Here is a 14,692-nt window from a genome sequence, read left to right on the forward strand (position 1 = left end):
CTCCGGTAAAAAAAAACACTTGACCAATCGCTAACCTAATACCTGTCCTTTGAAGATTACAAAGGAGAGACGCCCGACTTCAAAGCCTGACCATTTTTACCGTTACGTGACCGCGAGATTATTTTGATGTATATCAAAGGGTCGAACTAGTCTTCTTGTCTCATCAACAAGATGGCGCACACCGAGTCTTCGATGTTGCTATGACATATTCCTGGGGTGTAGAGAGCGAGAGTGAGCGTAACCCCTGGGTATCGAGGATGGGCTGCTTCCTGTCCTTTGCAGATTACAGAGGAGCGACACCGACTTCAAAGCCAGTAAGTTTTACCGTTTCACGACCGCGGGATTCTTTTGATTTTGCTTTGTGCAGAGTGCAAAAATGAGCATAAACCATGGAGTATCCAGGATGGTGCCTAGCATGAAAAGCAGACACAATATGTACTATCTGTGACGATTTAATCACAGTCTTACGGTTATAGGTAGTAATCTTGCGCATTCGTAGCTGGATTTGACTGTGTATGTACGATTTTCTTAATATGTATCTTAAGAGTTTTAGAATACATGAAAAGACTTATCTTGATTGGTTTCAAATGTACCTTGACCATGATATGGTTCTGTATTTATGCGTGGATACAGCATTCGTAGATGAAACGGGTTTTATCTGTGCATTGACGTGAACAGTACATACCCAAATATAAATGGATGCTAATTCAATGAATCACATAATAGCATGTCAGGTAAATGTTACTTTTATTGTTGCAATACTTTTTTTAAAACAGATTTCACCGGGTGGGTGATAACCTCTTTCGAACCAGGAAACAAAAGCATGTCAGGTAAATGTTACTTTTATTGTTGCAATACTTTTTTAAAAACAGATTTCACCGGGTGGGTGATAACCTCTTTCGAACCAGGAAACAAAATCAACACTCTTTCTCACGGTCAGTTCAGTAGTGGAATGTCGCCGAAAATCATCAGGAAACCACCTCTAAACACAAGTGTATTACAACGTAAAAGAACATTTTAAGAGGCTTGGTAAAATGATTTAATCTACTTCCAAGTTATAAGAAAAACATCCAGAACTAGTCAAAGTATTGTTATGAATTTTTGAATTCTGTCGACTCGAGGGGAACATCTACGTAAATATAGATTTTCAAACAACGGGTTATTCCCCTTTAACCAATAAAAGAATTGCTATCAATACAAAATAAGAAAACACCCGGATATGAAAATGTGCAAGTCTTTACTACACCATATGGTCATTACGCCCATCTGGAACTCGTAAGTGCAACTAAAGGTCAAAAGGGTGAAAATCAACTATATGTCTGAATTGTTCTGAAATATGTTATTAGAGAATAGCAGAAAGGGAGCAGTGTCTATTAAACTCACAATTGTTACAAATGTACAAATTCTGGCTTCAACAGATCATTTACTCTTGAACTAATATTTCATGAAAACTGTACCAGAATATGTTGTAGTAACAAGGTTACAGCCATATCGGAGACGGAAGCTCGCCAGTTGTCATCCAACCTCTGTCGACAAGTAAATAATTACTGGAAATAACACAGCAAGGCAGCACCTGTTAAAAAATTAAGTACGTCGATATAACATGCGAAAGCAGACATCAACCCATTTAGTCTGTTGTCTTTTGTTTCCGTTAGTTGATGTGCTATAGGCCTAAGACACATATGTACAAATTAAACTTTGACCAGATACGTCGCGGTCATAAAAAGGACCCACAAAACACTACAGCATGTAAGTTTGATTAATATTCGGTGTTAATTCAACACTCGGCAAAATTAGTACCGTCCCAACGATAATTAATCAGCTATCCCATAAAACGTCTACTATTACTGTCTACACATTAGGATAAGTTCAAACCCACATCCTGTAATTTGTTCTCAGGTCCCTGTGGTGGTCATTAACGAAAATACGTTAAATGTTGCCAGTTACAGAACATTGGTGCAACGATGGTATAATGGGGTATAATCTAAACAATGTGACAGGGTCGAAGTTAATGTTCTCGAGCGATACTCCCCGGGACGGGATCCTGCTGGGTAACGATCCTCTACGACTATCAGCCAAAGCTAGTCTACGGAAGGTTCACAGTCAAGACTTTATATCATCCTCCACGACACTCCGACTATACCGAGGCCGGTCTACGGAAAGTTCACAGCCGAACAGGCTACAACTAGGCCTAGTCTACGAAAGGTTCACAGTCAAGACTTTATATCATCCTTCACGACAATCAGACTACGTCGTGGCCGTTCTACGAGAGGTTCACGGCTCAAACTTCATATCATCCTCCATTACTCTCGGGCCACACCGAGGCCGGTCTATGGGAGGTTCACGGCTCAAACTTCATATCATCCTCCATTTCTCTCGGACTACACCGAGGCCGGTCTATGGGAGGTTCACGGCTCAAACTTCATATCCTCCTCCATTACTCTCGGACTACACCGAGGCCGGTTTATGAGAGGTTCACAGCCCAAACTTCATATCAACCTCCATTACTCTCGGACTACACCGAGGCCGGTCTATGGGAGGTTCACGGCTCAAACTTCATATCCTCCTCCATTACTCTCGGACTACACCGAGACCGGTTTATGAGAGGTTCACAGCCCAAACTTCATATCAACCTCCATTACTCTCGGGCCACACCGAGGCCGGTTTACGGGAGGTTCTCAGCCCAATCTTCATATCATCCTCCATTACTCATCGGCTACACTGAGGCCGGTCTACGAGAGGTTCTCAGCCCAATCTTCATATCATCCTCCATTACTTTCGGGCCACACCGAGGCCGGTCTACGGGAGGTTATCAGCCCAATCTTCATATCATCCTCCATTACCCTTTGAACTACACCAAGGCCGGTCTACGGTAGGTTCAAAGCGCAAACTTCATATCATCCTCCATTATTCTAGGGCTACACCGAGATCGGTCTACGGAAGGTTCACAGCTTCCCGACTATCAGACAACATAGAGGCCGGTCTACGGAAGGGTCACAGCTACAAGACTCTCAGATAACATAGAGGCCGGTCTACGGAAGGTTCACAGCTACACGACTATCAGACAACAGAGAGGCCGGTCTACGTAACGCTCACTAGGCTAGCATTCGATCTCTTGACTGTTGAACTGCTCGAGCTAAAAGTCGACAAGGAAAAAAATACCGCATGAGTGTAGCATATCTATTTCATTCTTTTTATGTTTAAACTAAGATATGAAACATTCATAAGTGAACATGAAATTTGAAGATGTTCGACTTTATTTTGTTTCCGTACAAAATTGGAAAAAAACCTATTTCTCAATGTGGCGAAAACAACGTTCCATAAAAAATAATCTGAGATATGTTTCCCGAGGACGTTGGAATGCGGGAAAGTAGGCACGGCGATTTCACTCAGTGGCATACCTCCTGTTTCTTACACGACATTCAACGCACGCGGAACTAAGGACACTTGCTCATCATTCCCTGCATAGATAGGAGTTTGTTCGTCTATCGTATCGTAACTCTGGTTATCATCACTTCGGTTAACTATCAGTTACCCTGATTGCATTCCTTATTATTTCCGGTAAACATTGGCTAGTATAATTTCCTCCCTCATAATTTTGCTTTTTCATTATTTTCGGTAAACAAGCGTTCTCTGTAAACATCACTAGTTTCACAGACTTCCTCGCCATTTCTGGTGAACAGAACTGCGCTGTATGCTTTGTATACATTCCTCGGTATTTCCTCCTGGCTAAACCTAAGCTGGGCTAGTAGCCGTCCTTATAAAGTCTGCTAAACGTAAACCCGTTTTGCTGTTTTCCTCATTATTTCCAATAAACAGCAAATTTAGTTATCTTCCTCATTATTTCTGCTAAACATCATCTTTTACTTTATTTTTTTTCGTAAACATAGCTAGTTACTCCCTTTATCCTAACTGGTAAATTTAACGTATACAAGTTGCCTTCCTAAACATTTCCGATAAATTGGAGCTGGCCTTAATGCTTCAGTTCACTTCTCACTACAAATAAATTAGTTGTTTTTTGCATTCTTCATCATTTCCAATACCTAAACAGCAGCTAGATTAGTTGACTTCCGCATTAGTTTCGCTACACATTCCAAATACTTTCCGGTTAACATGAGCTAATCTATAGCTACACCGGTCGCCTCCTTCCTGTCCATTACTCATTTCCGGTTATAGTTTCCTCATCATTTCTGACCTTTGTACGTTCGAATGGGTGGGTGGAGAACCGCTGCATTTCTTATATTTAAATGAGTAACGTCACCAGGAATAAAAAGGAAATACAATAAAACGGAGCTATACCGCTTATAAATAAACAACATAAATAAACGGTTTTCTTTAATAGTTTCTCTAATATTTTCTTTAATGAATACTTAACGAATTTGAAATAATCGTCGCCGCAGATAAGTATAACCTTACACCGTTGGCAGACATCATAGGTATCCAGGTATATATTTTGAACATAGTGACAATAGTGAATCAATTGCGTTTGTAAGTGTGTCAAAACGTTTGCAGTTTTAATCTTGATGTCCATTTGATAAAGTTAAATATACGGTAAGTTTGTTTCCTGTTCCTTTGCCTCCTAGTCTCTAATTTGACACGCACTGATATATAGCTATTACCCCCATTACCTTACATTGTTTGTTATGATGAAGTAGACAACAACACTATTTGGCCTAAGTACATGTATTCTACGAGTGGTTCGGTAGTAACTTTGTGAAGTGGATATTTTCCTGTACTGTACTGTAGTAGCTGTAGTGATTCATTTTCGTGAAGATCGACGAAAGAAACATTATACTTTATTACGTCATGTGTTTTGGCCATAAATTTTGTTCAAGATTAGCGATTAAAGGCTCACCGACGTGTTATTCGTTGAAGCTTAGTCGTGATTTGTGTGCCCGAGTATCATCAGTAAAACTCAACTTGTTAACAACGTTCGAGTAGACCTACATTTCGCAAAACTTTTGAACTGTTATGTATCACAGGGACCTGATAATTTGTTACATCTCTATTTGGATCTAAACGAAGGTGTTCAGAGTAATTTTACATGTTTTAAGGGTTTAGATCGACTTTTTAAAGTTTTTCGCAGTCAGCCTGCTACTTTTTTTAATATTATTAAGGTTGAGGTCAGCGCGTGCTGAGACCCATGGTGTGATTGGCTGGAAGCTTAGTTAAGCGCAGCCATTCTTTCACTAAACCATCCAACACTGCATGTTTCAGCACGCGCTGATCTAAACCTCATTAACATTTAAAAAGTAGCTGGCTGACTGCTAAAAACTTTAAAACTCTGAAATGGCGTGTGTTTTTGGAGGAAACGGAGTTCATGTCCGCGAAAGGAGAATACATTTTACGTGCATTGGAGGTTTCTAAAAGAAAAAATATCCATCTTTCCAACGGTACTAAGCATTTTCCCGTAGATCAACTAGAAATGCTGTTTTTGATGCAGACAGTTAGGTGGGTTCGACATCGAGAGCTTTCCTCCCTTCTCGTACATCACAGGTAAAATAGCTACGTTCGTTTTACGTCCGTGGAGAAATACATCCGTAACACCTACGTAAAACGGATGTAGCAATTTACCCGTTTTACATGCGTGGTACTATACATCCGTAATCGTAATACGGATGAAACATACGGACGTTAAACGGATGATAAACATACGGAAAACGGACGTAGCTATTTTACCTTTGTATATGATCACCGGGGATGTCATTTTTACCGAAATTCGATCTAGACCCCTAAAATATATCAAATTACTCTGAACACCTTAGTTTAGGTCCAAATATATATAGCTGTAACACATTGTCATGTTCCTGGGTAATGTATGTGCGATCTATAACATAATTTGGGAACCATACGCTATTTACATCATACCAATTTTTACCGAACATGTTCCCTTAATAAGATAGTTTTTATCTTAAAGTAATGCAAGATATTCGATGATTTGGCATAAATATTTAAGGCACTTAAGGCATCCGACCAACCTCTACAATCGACACACTGTGTTCGTTACGCTGAGGGAACTTAGCATATTTACTCTATGACCCTATTTAGCATGGCTGTAGCTTGATGTAAATTAAACAGCTGGTCATCTCTATTCTCTCTATATTCTGTGGCGACCTTATTTCATTATGGCTGTAGCTTGATGTAAATTAAACAGCAGGTCACCTCTATTCTCTATATATTCTGTGGCGACCTTATTTCATTATGGCTGTAGCTTGATGTAAATTAAACAGCAGGTCACCTCTATTCTCTATATATTCTGTGGCGACCTTATTTCATTATGGCTGTAGCTTGATGTAAATTAAACAGCAGGTCACCTCTATTCTCTATATATTCTGTGGCGACCTTATTTCATTATGGCTGTAGCTTGATGTAAATTAAACAGCAGGTCACCTCTATTCTCTATATATTCTGTGGCTACCTTATTTCACTTCTCCCCTCAATGTACCGTGGTATTCTTAGATCACCTTTCCCCATTCCCCTCTATGTACTGAGGCTACCTAGGCTACCTTTTTGTTACTTTAGCTGTCTCAGGTTGCTTCTCAACGAGCTATAGTGTATTATGTCGCTTTTTTAGGTCTCTGTGTATTGTGGCTATCACATATGTCTATGTACTGTGACTACCTCAGGTATCTATGTATTGTGACTTCATCAGGTATCTATAGACTGTGACCACCTCAGGTATCTTTGTATTGTGACTACCTCAGGTATCTATGTACTGTGACTACCTCTGGTATCTATGTACTGTGACTACCTCAGATATCTATGTATTGTGACTACCACAGATATCAATGTATTGTGACTACCTCACGTATCTCTGTATTGAGACTGCCTCAGATATCTATATACTGTGACTACCTCAGATATCTATGTATTTTGACTACCTCACGTATCTCTGTACTGTGACTACCTCAGATATCTATGTATTGTGACTACCTCACGTATCTCTGTATTGAGACTACCTCAGATATCTATATACTGTGACTACCTCAGATATCTATGTATTGTGACTACCTCACGTATCTCTGTATTGAGACTACCTCAGATATCTAAATACTGTGACTACCTCAGATATCTATGTATTTTCACTACCTCAGATATCTATATACTGTGACTACCTCAGATAATTATGTATTGTGACTACCTCAGGTATCTATGTACTGTGACTACCTCAGATATCTATTTATTGTGACTACCTCAGAAATCTATGTACTGTGGCTACCTCAGATATCTATGTTCTGTGACTACCTCATATATCTATGTATTGTCACTACCTCAGGTATCTATATACTGTGACTGCCTCAGATATCTATGGACTGTGACTACCTCAGGAATCTATGTACTGTGAATACATCAGATATCTATGTATTTTAACTACCTCAGATATCTATTTATTGTGACTACCTCACGTATCTATGTACTGTTACTACCTCAGATATCCATGTACTGTGACTACCTCAAGTATATATGTATTGTGACTACCTCAGATATCTATGTACTGTGACTACCTCCCGTATCTCTGTATTGTGACTACCTCAGGTATCAATGTACTGTGACTACCTCAGATATCTATGTATTGTGACTACCTCACGCATCTCTGTATTGTGTCTACCTCAGGTATCTATGTACTGTTACTACCTCAGATATCACTGTATTGTGGCTACCTCAGATATCTATGGACTGTGACTACCTCAGATATCTATGTATTGTGACTACCTCACGCATCTCTGTATTGTGTCTACCTCAGGTATCTCTGTACTGTGACTACCTCAGATATCTCTGTATTGTGACTACCTCAGGAATCTATGTACTGTGACTACCTCAAGGATCTATGTACTGTGACTACCTCAGGTATCTATGTACGGTGACTACCTCAGATATCTATGTATTGGGACTACCTCAGATATCTATGTACGGTGACTACCTCAGATATCTATGTACTGGTACTGTGACTACCTCAAGTATCTCTGTATTGTGACTACCTCAGATATCTATTATCTATGTACTGTGACTACCTCAAGGATCTATGTACTGTGACTACCTCAAGTATCTATGTATTGTGACTACCTCACGTATCTCTGTATTGTGTCTACCTCAGGTATCTATGTACTGTGACTACCTCAGATATCACTGTATTGTGGCTACCTCAGATATCTATGTACTGTGACTACCTCAGATATCTATGTACTGTGACTACCTCAAGTATCTATGTATTGTGACTACCTCCGATATCTATGTACTGTGACTACCTCAGATATCTATGAATTGTGACTACCTCACGTATCTCTGTATTGTGACTACCTCAGATATCTATGTACTGTGACTACCTCAAGTATCTATGTATTGTGACTTCCTCCGATATCTATGTACTGTGACTACCTCAAGTCTATGTATTGTGTCTACCTCAGGGATCTATGTACTGTGACTACCTCAGGTATCTATGTACTGTGACTACCTCAGATATCACTGTATTGTGGCTCCCTCCGATATCTATGTACTGTGACTACCTCAGATATTTATGTATTGTGACTACCTCAGGTATCTATGGACTGTGACTACCTCAGATATCTATGTACTGTGGCTACCTCAGATATCTATGTACTGTGAATACCTCAGGTATCTATGTAATGTGACTACCTCAGATATCTATGTACTGTGACTACCTCAAGTATCTATGTATTTTGACTACCTCACGTATCTCTGTATTGTGTCTACCTCAGGTATCTCTGTACTGTGACTACCTCAGATATCACTGTATTGTGGCTACCTCCGATATCTATGTACTGTGACTACCTCAAGTATCTATGTATTGTGACTACCTCCGATATCTATGTACTGTGACTACCTCAGATATCTATGAATTGTGACTACCTCACGTATCTCTGTATTGTGACTACCTCAGATATCTATGTATTGTGACTACCACAGATATCAATGTATTGTGACTACCTCAGATATCTATGTATTGTGACTACCTCAGCTATCTATGTATTGTGACTACCTCAGATATCTATGTATTGTGACTACCTCAAGTATCTATGTATTGTGACTACCTCAGATATCTATGTACTGTGACTACCTCACGTATCTCTGTATTGTGACTACCTCAAGTATCTATGTATTGTGACTACCTCAGATATCTATGTATTGTGACTACCTCAGATATCTATGTATTGTGACTACCTCAGGTATCTATGTATTGTGACTACCTCAGATATCTATGTACTGTGACTACCTCACGTATCTCTGTATTGTGACTACCTCACGTATCTATGTATTGTGACTACCTCAGGTATCTATGTATTGTGACTACCTCAGATATCTATGTATTGTGACTACCTCAGATATCTATGTATTGTGACTACCTCAGATATCTATGTATTGTGACTACCTCAGGTATCTATGTATTGTGACTACCTCAGGTATCTATGTACTGTGACTACCTCAGGTATCTATGTACTGTGACTACCTCAGGTATCTATGTACTGTGACTACCTCAGGTATCTATGTACTGTGACTACCTCAAGTATCTATGTACTGTGACTACCTCAAGTATCTATGTACTGTGACTACCTCAAGTATCTATGTACTGTGACTACCTCAGGTATCTATGTACTGTGACTACCTCAGGTATCTATGTACTGTGACTACCTCAGGTATCTATGTACTGTGACTACCTCAAGTATCTATGTACTGTGACTACCTCAAGTATCTATGTACTGTGACTACCTCAAGTATCTATGTACTGTGACTACCTCAGGTATCTATGTACTGTGACTACCTCAGATATCTATGTACTGTGACTACCTCAGATATCTATGTATTTTGACTACCTCAGGTATCTATGTACTGTGACTACCTCAAGTATATATGTACTGTGACTACCTCAGATATCTATGTATTTTGACTACCTCAGGTATCTATGTATTTTGACTACCTCAGGTATCAATGTACTGTGACTACCTCACGTATCCATGTATTTTGACTACCTCAGGTATCTATGTATTGTGACTACCTCAGATATCTATGTACTGTGACTACCTCAGGTATCTATGTACTGTGACTACCTCAGATATCTATGTATTTTGACTACCTCAGGTATCTATGTATTTTGACTACCTCAGGGATCAATGTATTGTGACTACCTCACGTATCTATGTATTGTGACTACCTCAGATATCTATGTATTGTGACTACCTCAGATATCTATGTACTGTGACTACCTCAGGTATCTATGTACTGTGACTACCTCAAGTATCTATGTACTGTGACTACCTCAGGTATCTATGTACTGTGACTACCTCAGATATCTATGTATTGTGACTACCTCACGTATCTATGTATTGTGACTACCTCAGATATCTATGTATTGTGACTACCTCAGATATCTATGTACTGTGACTACCTCAGGTATCTATGTACTGTGACTACCTCAAGTATCTATGTACTGTGACTACCTCAGGTATCTATGTACTGTGACTACCTCAGATATCTATGTATTGTGACTACCTCACGTATCTATGTATTGTGACTACCTCAGATATCTATGTATTGTGACTACCTCAGATATCTATGTACTGTGACTACCTCAGGTATCTATGTACTGTGACTACCTCAGGTATCTATGTACTGTGACTACCTCAAGTATCTATGTACTGTGACTACCTCACGTATCTATGTACTGTGACTACTTCAGATATCTATGTACTGTGACTACCTCAGGTAGAGGGAGAGGTTACCTAAGAAAGACGCAGTAAATAGAGAGGAAATGTGACAGAGAGCCATTTACAGGTCGTAGAAAAGGGAAGTAATTGGAGAAAATTACAGCATAGAGGAGAGAAGTGACCTAAGGGAGACACAGCACATGGGAAGGTGGCACGAAGTATCCGCAGTACATATGGCCTGAGGTTGCCGTAGTACATATATAACGAAGAGATGACCTGAGGTTGCCGTAATACATATCTAACGAAGAGATGACCTGAGGTAGCCGTAGTACATATCTAACGAAGAAATGACCTGAGGTAGCCGTAGTACATATCTAACGAAGAGATGACCTGAGGTAGCCGTAGTACATATCTAACGAAGGGATGACCTGGGGTAGCCGTAGAACATATCTAACGAAGAGATGACCTGAGGTAGCCGTAGTACATATCTAACGAAGAGATGACCTGAGGTAGCCGTAGTACTTATCTAACGAAGAGTTGACCTGGTGTAGCCACAATACTAAGAGGTGACATGATGCAGCCAAAGTACATCGAGAGGAGAGTTGGTCCGAGTTAGCCACATTGCTAAGAGTGTTTAAATGAAATCTACATAATAACCCAGAAAATACGTATTCAGTATCTCGTGTTTTGGGGGTATTGAATGACCTCCATAATAATACCAAAACAAACATTTTGTGATTGTTTTTCAAAAATAACAAAACATGATGTCTGTCTTAGAGTACACATGGTACTTCTTAAACAGCGAGTTTATGATAATAGACGAACAATATCCATCCCTATAGCCACTAATAAGATACAGCTCACACTATGATCTAGATGTTATCGGAAGTAATGGTGCTTGGAGAGATAGCTTATACTTCAGATATCCGATAAAAATCTAAGTTAGCCACGTATAACCAGGACGTATACGAGTTGTATTCTGAGAAACTGTGTTATAAGCTGTGTTTTTTCCCCTCTTGCCCATCTTCCGCTAAAGTACATTCAACCATCCTCCGTTACATTCTGATTCTTTTCCTCATCAAATATCATAACTATACCTGATGGATACGTTACTGTTATTGACTCAACTTCTGTCGATTTGCTAGAACAGCTTATGAATCAATTATTTAACGTTAAACATAATTTGACAAGTCCACCAACACTGATATACTTCCTTATGACTTGAAATAAACTATTTTATTTAATCTGAGAACACACGTCGGATACGCTAGGAACCGATGCGGACACAATACATGCGGGGGAAATGTGAAAGAATGCGATCGCTGTTGTATGAAGTTGTCAACAACGTTTCAAGGCCAAACGTTCGTGACAGAAAATGTCAAAAATACTATTAAAAATTGGGGGGGGAGGGTACCTATTGCCTGTAACAGCTGTATGTTACATTGATCACTTCAAATACACAATCGGGATTTTATGCATACAAGTTCATAGATTTTATTAACATGTCAAGTTGACATCGGATAGGTCATTGATTAAGAACACGTAATAGCGCGAAGCAGAAGACCGTTAGTTACATGTAGTTAGTTAGTCTTTTCGTGCTGGTTTGCACATTAGGCCATCACCAGTAATTGTCCCCATGTCCAGTCTTTATCTTTGAATTCTTTCTCAATAGACCATCCCAAAGGTTTCCTTTGGTCTTCCTCTGTTTCTTTTTCCTGTTGGTGTCCATCTCATTGCTACCCTAGTGATGGAATCTGTGTCATTCTGGATACATGCCCAACCACCTCCATCTCTTTCTCTGAACTTCTTGTGAAAGATGAGTGGTATTTGTCCTCTGAAACAGCTGCTCATTTGAGATGGTCTGAAGCCAGAAGATGTACGTTAGGAACGCAGAAACCAAGTTCAGTTGTCTCATGTGAATTAAAATGTTCTGTTCTAAATGTGCTTGTGTTTGTAATTGATTTCAAATTGTTTCGACCAGAACAGTGATATTTACGATGTTTTCATATTTTCGTGTCGCTATAGCACTGACGTAATTCACTTGAAACATTTACGTGTAGTGTGAAAAATATTTTCCCCTAACTAAAGTGAAAACAATGAGGGAGATCGACGCCGGTGATGACAACACAGTCCCTGTGGACGGATCCTTCATTGGCGTTCCTTTGACGGAGGAAGTGAGAACAATACTGTCAACATTTCAACGCAGTCAGTAAGAAAAACACTTCGCACGCATCACACGTGGTAACTCTCTACTACCCAAATACATTGCTCAGAATGTAACCAAATGCCTCGCTGTTGACAGCAAAAAGTAGTATTGTGTAGAGATGTTCCACCAGGGAAATGTTTGTGAACATTACGGTAAGAAAGTCCTGTGGAAAAGTGCCATGCCAGTCTATTTAGGAACCTATACATACACAAGAGCGGGTTCTTGATAGATATGTTTATTTTAGAAGTGCCATATCAGGAATGTCTTTGTTTATTTTCGCTTATTTTCATAAAATGTGCATAGAACTTATGCTGTTATTACATAAGATGTAGGGCTACATTCGCGTTGCCCGGTTGAAACAAAACGTGTGGCGCCGAAATAGTCCACGATAAACGAACACATGTGGGCCGTTCTGTCAGCAGAGCTAAACATGCACAGTTTCGGAGAATAAAAAAACAATGTATCCAGAATATTTTGCCTTTTTTATCCGTCCACTGAATTACATAACGTATCCTAAAAGCTACATGTGACTTGACATTGTTTTAGAAACAAATAACGCAAACTGGCAATAGTCAGCATTTTAGTTTCGGTCAGGTACGTCTGGACCCCTCAATCTACACGTGCCGAATTTTCCTGAGATCAGCCTGGGTTCAGATCTGTGCCTGTCGTTTTCTTTACAGGTTCAACCGTTTCAACCGTTTCAACCGGATTCGCGAATGTACCCTAGGTCTCATAGAATAATTCATTTCGATATTTAAACACACTTGAGCTTGAACTATACCCTATCAAGATACTTTTGCAAATATTATTACCTTAGGTCATTGGTAGAACATTATACAATTATGGACTTTTGTGCTGGTGAATATGATGTGGTATGAACCTGAAAGAGTGATATTAACTGAGGCGAAGCCGAGGTCAATATCACTCTTTCAGGTTCATATCACATCATATTTACCAGCACAAAAGCCCATAACTGTTTTATTATATGCTTCAACAATAAATAAAACGAAACAAAACTGAAGGTTCTGATATTTGTACGCGAGCATCCGTATAAAATTTAGCCAGGTTTGAATACAACAGTTCATCATTGTAGCTTTCGAAGGCATCGTCTATGTTCTTTTTCTTAAGATAAGCATGGAGGACATGCACTGCGTGTTCAATTGCCTTTTTTACGTTAACAGCATCTTTATCCTCGAATAGTTCTGGTAATTTTCCTAACGGAGGAGAAACGTTCGCCAGCAGCCATCTTCTAATGTCGTCTGACAGATCGCGTTCCAGTCTAACTGCGCATGCGCTACGACAGGTTCCGGGGAATTTCCATACAAGCTATATTTAGAAATCGATATTCACCGGATAACCAGTCTACATGAGTTTTTGAGGACTGGTCACGTGTATAGGATCCGACCAATGTGATTGCGAGAAATGTTCATGCATATAATAAATATAAATAACGCTAGTTACTGCCTTCATATTCAATAACGCCGATAAAACTACAGAACTAGACAAAGATGAATACTTAGACCTCTGAAAAACGGAAGGACAATAGTATCATAGTTGAAGACACATTATTTGGTATTGATGATTTTGAGAGTTTTACCTCATTTTGGATGAAAATATGGAAATAGGACCAGCTGGTGGGACATATCTACACAGTACCTTATTTCAATGTCAGTAGTGAGGCCTTTGGTTACACTTTTGACCAAGGTATTTGTACAGTAGAAAGTAACCACATGTGTAGTCCGAATTATTCTGACGTTTTATCGACTTTTTTCATATCGGTCTGTCGTCGATTAACGTCAGAACTCCGGCCCTCTATAATATGCGG

This window comes from Mizuhopecten yessoensis, unplaced genomic scaffold (genome assembly GCF_002113885.1).
Source record: "Mizuhopecten yessoensis strain PY_sf001 unplaced genomic scaffold, ASM211388v2 scaffold8299, whole genome shotgun sequence".
Classification (NCBI taxonomy): domain Eukaryota; kingdom Metazoa; phylum Mollusca; class Bivalvia; order Pectinida; family Pectinidae; genus Mizuhopecten; species Mizuhopecten yessoensis.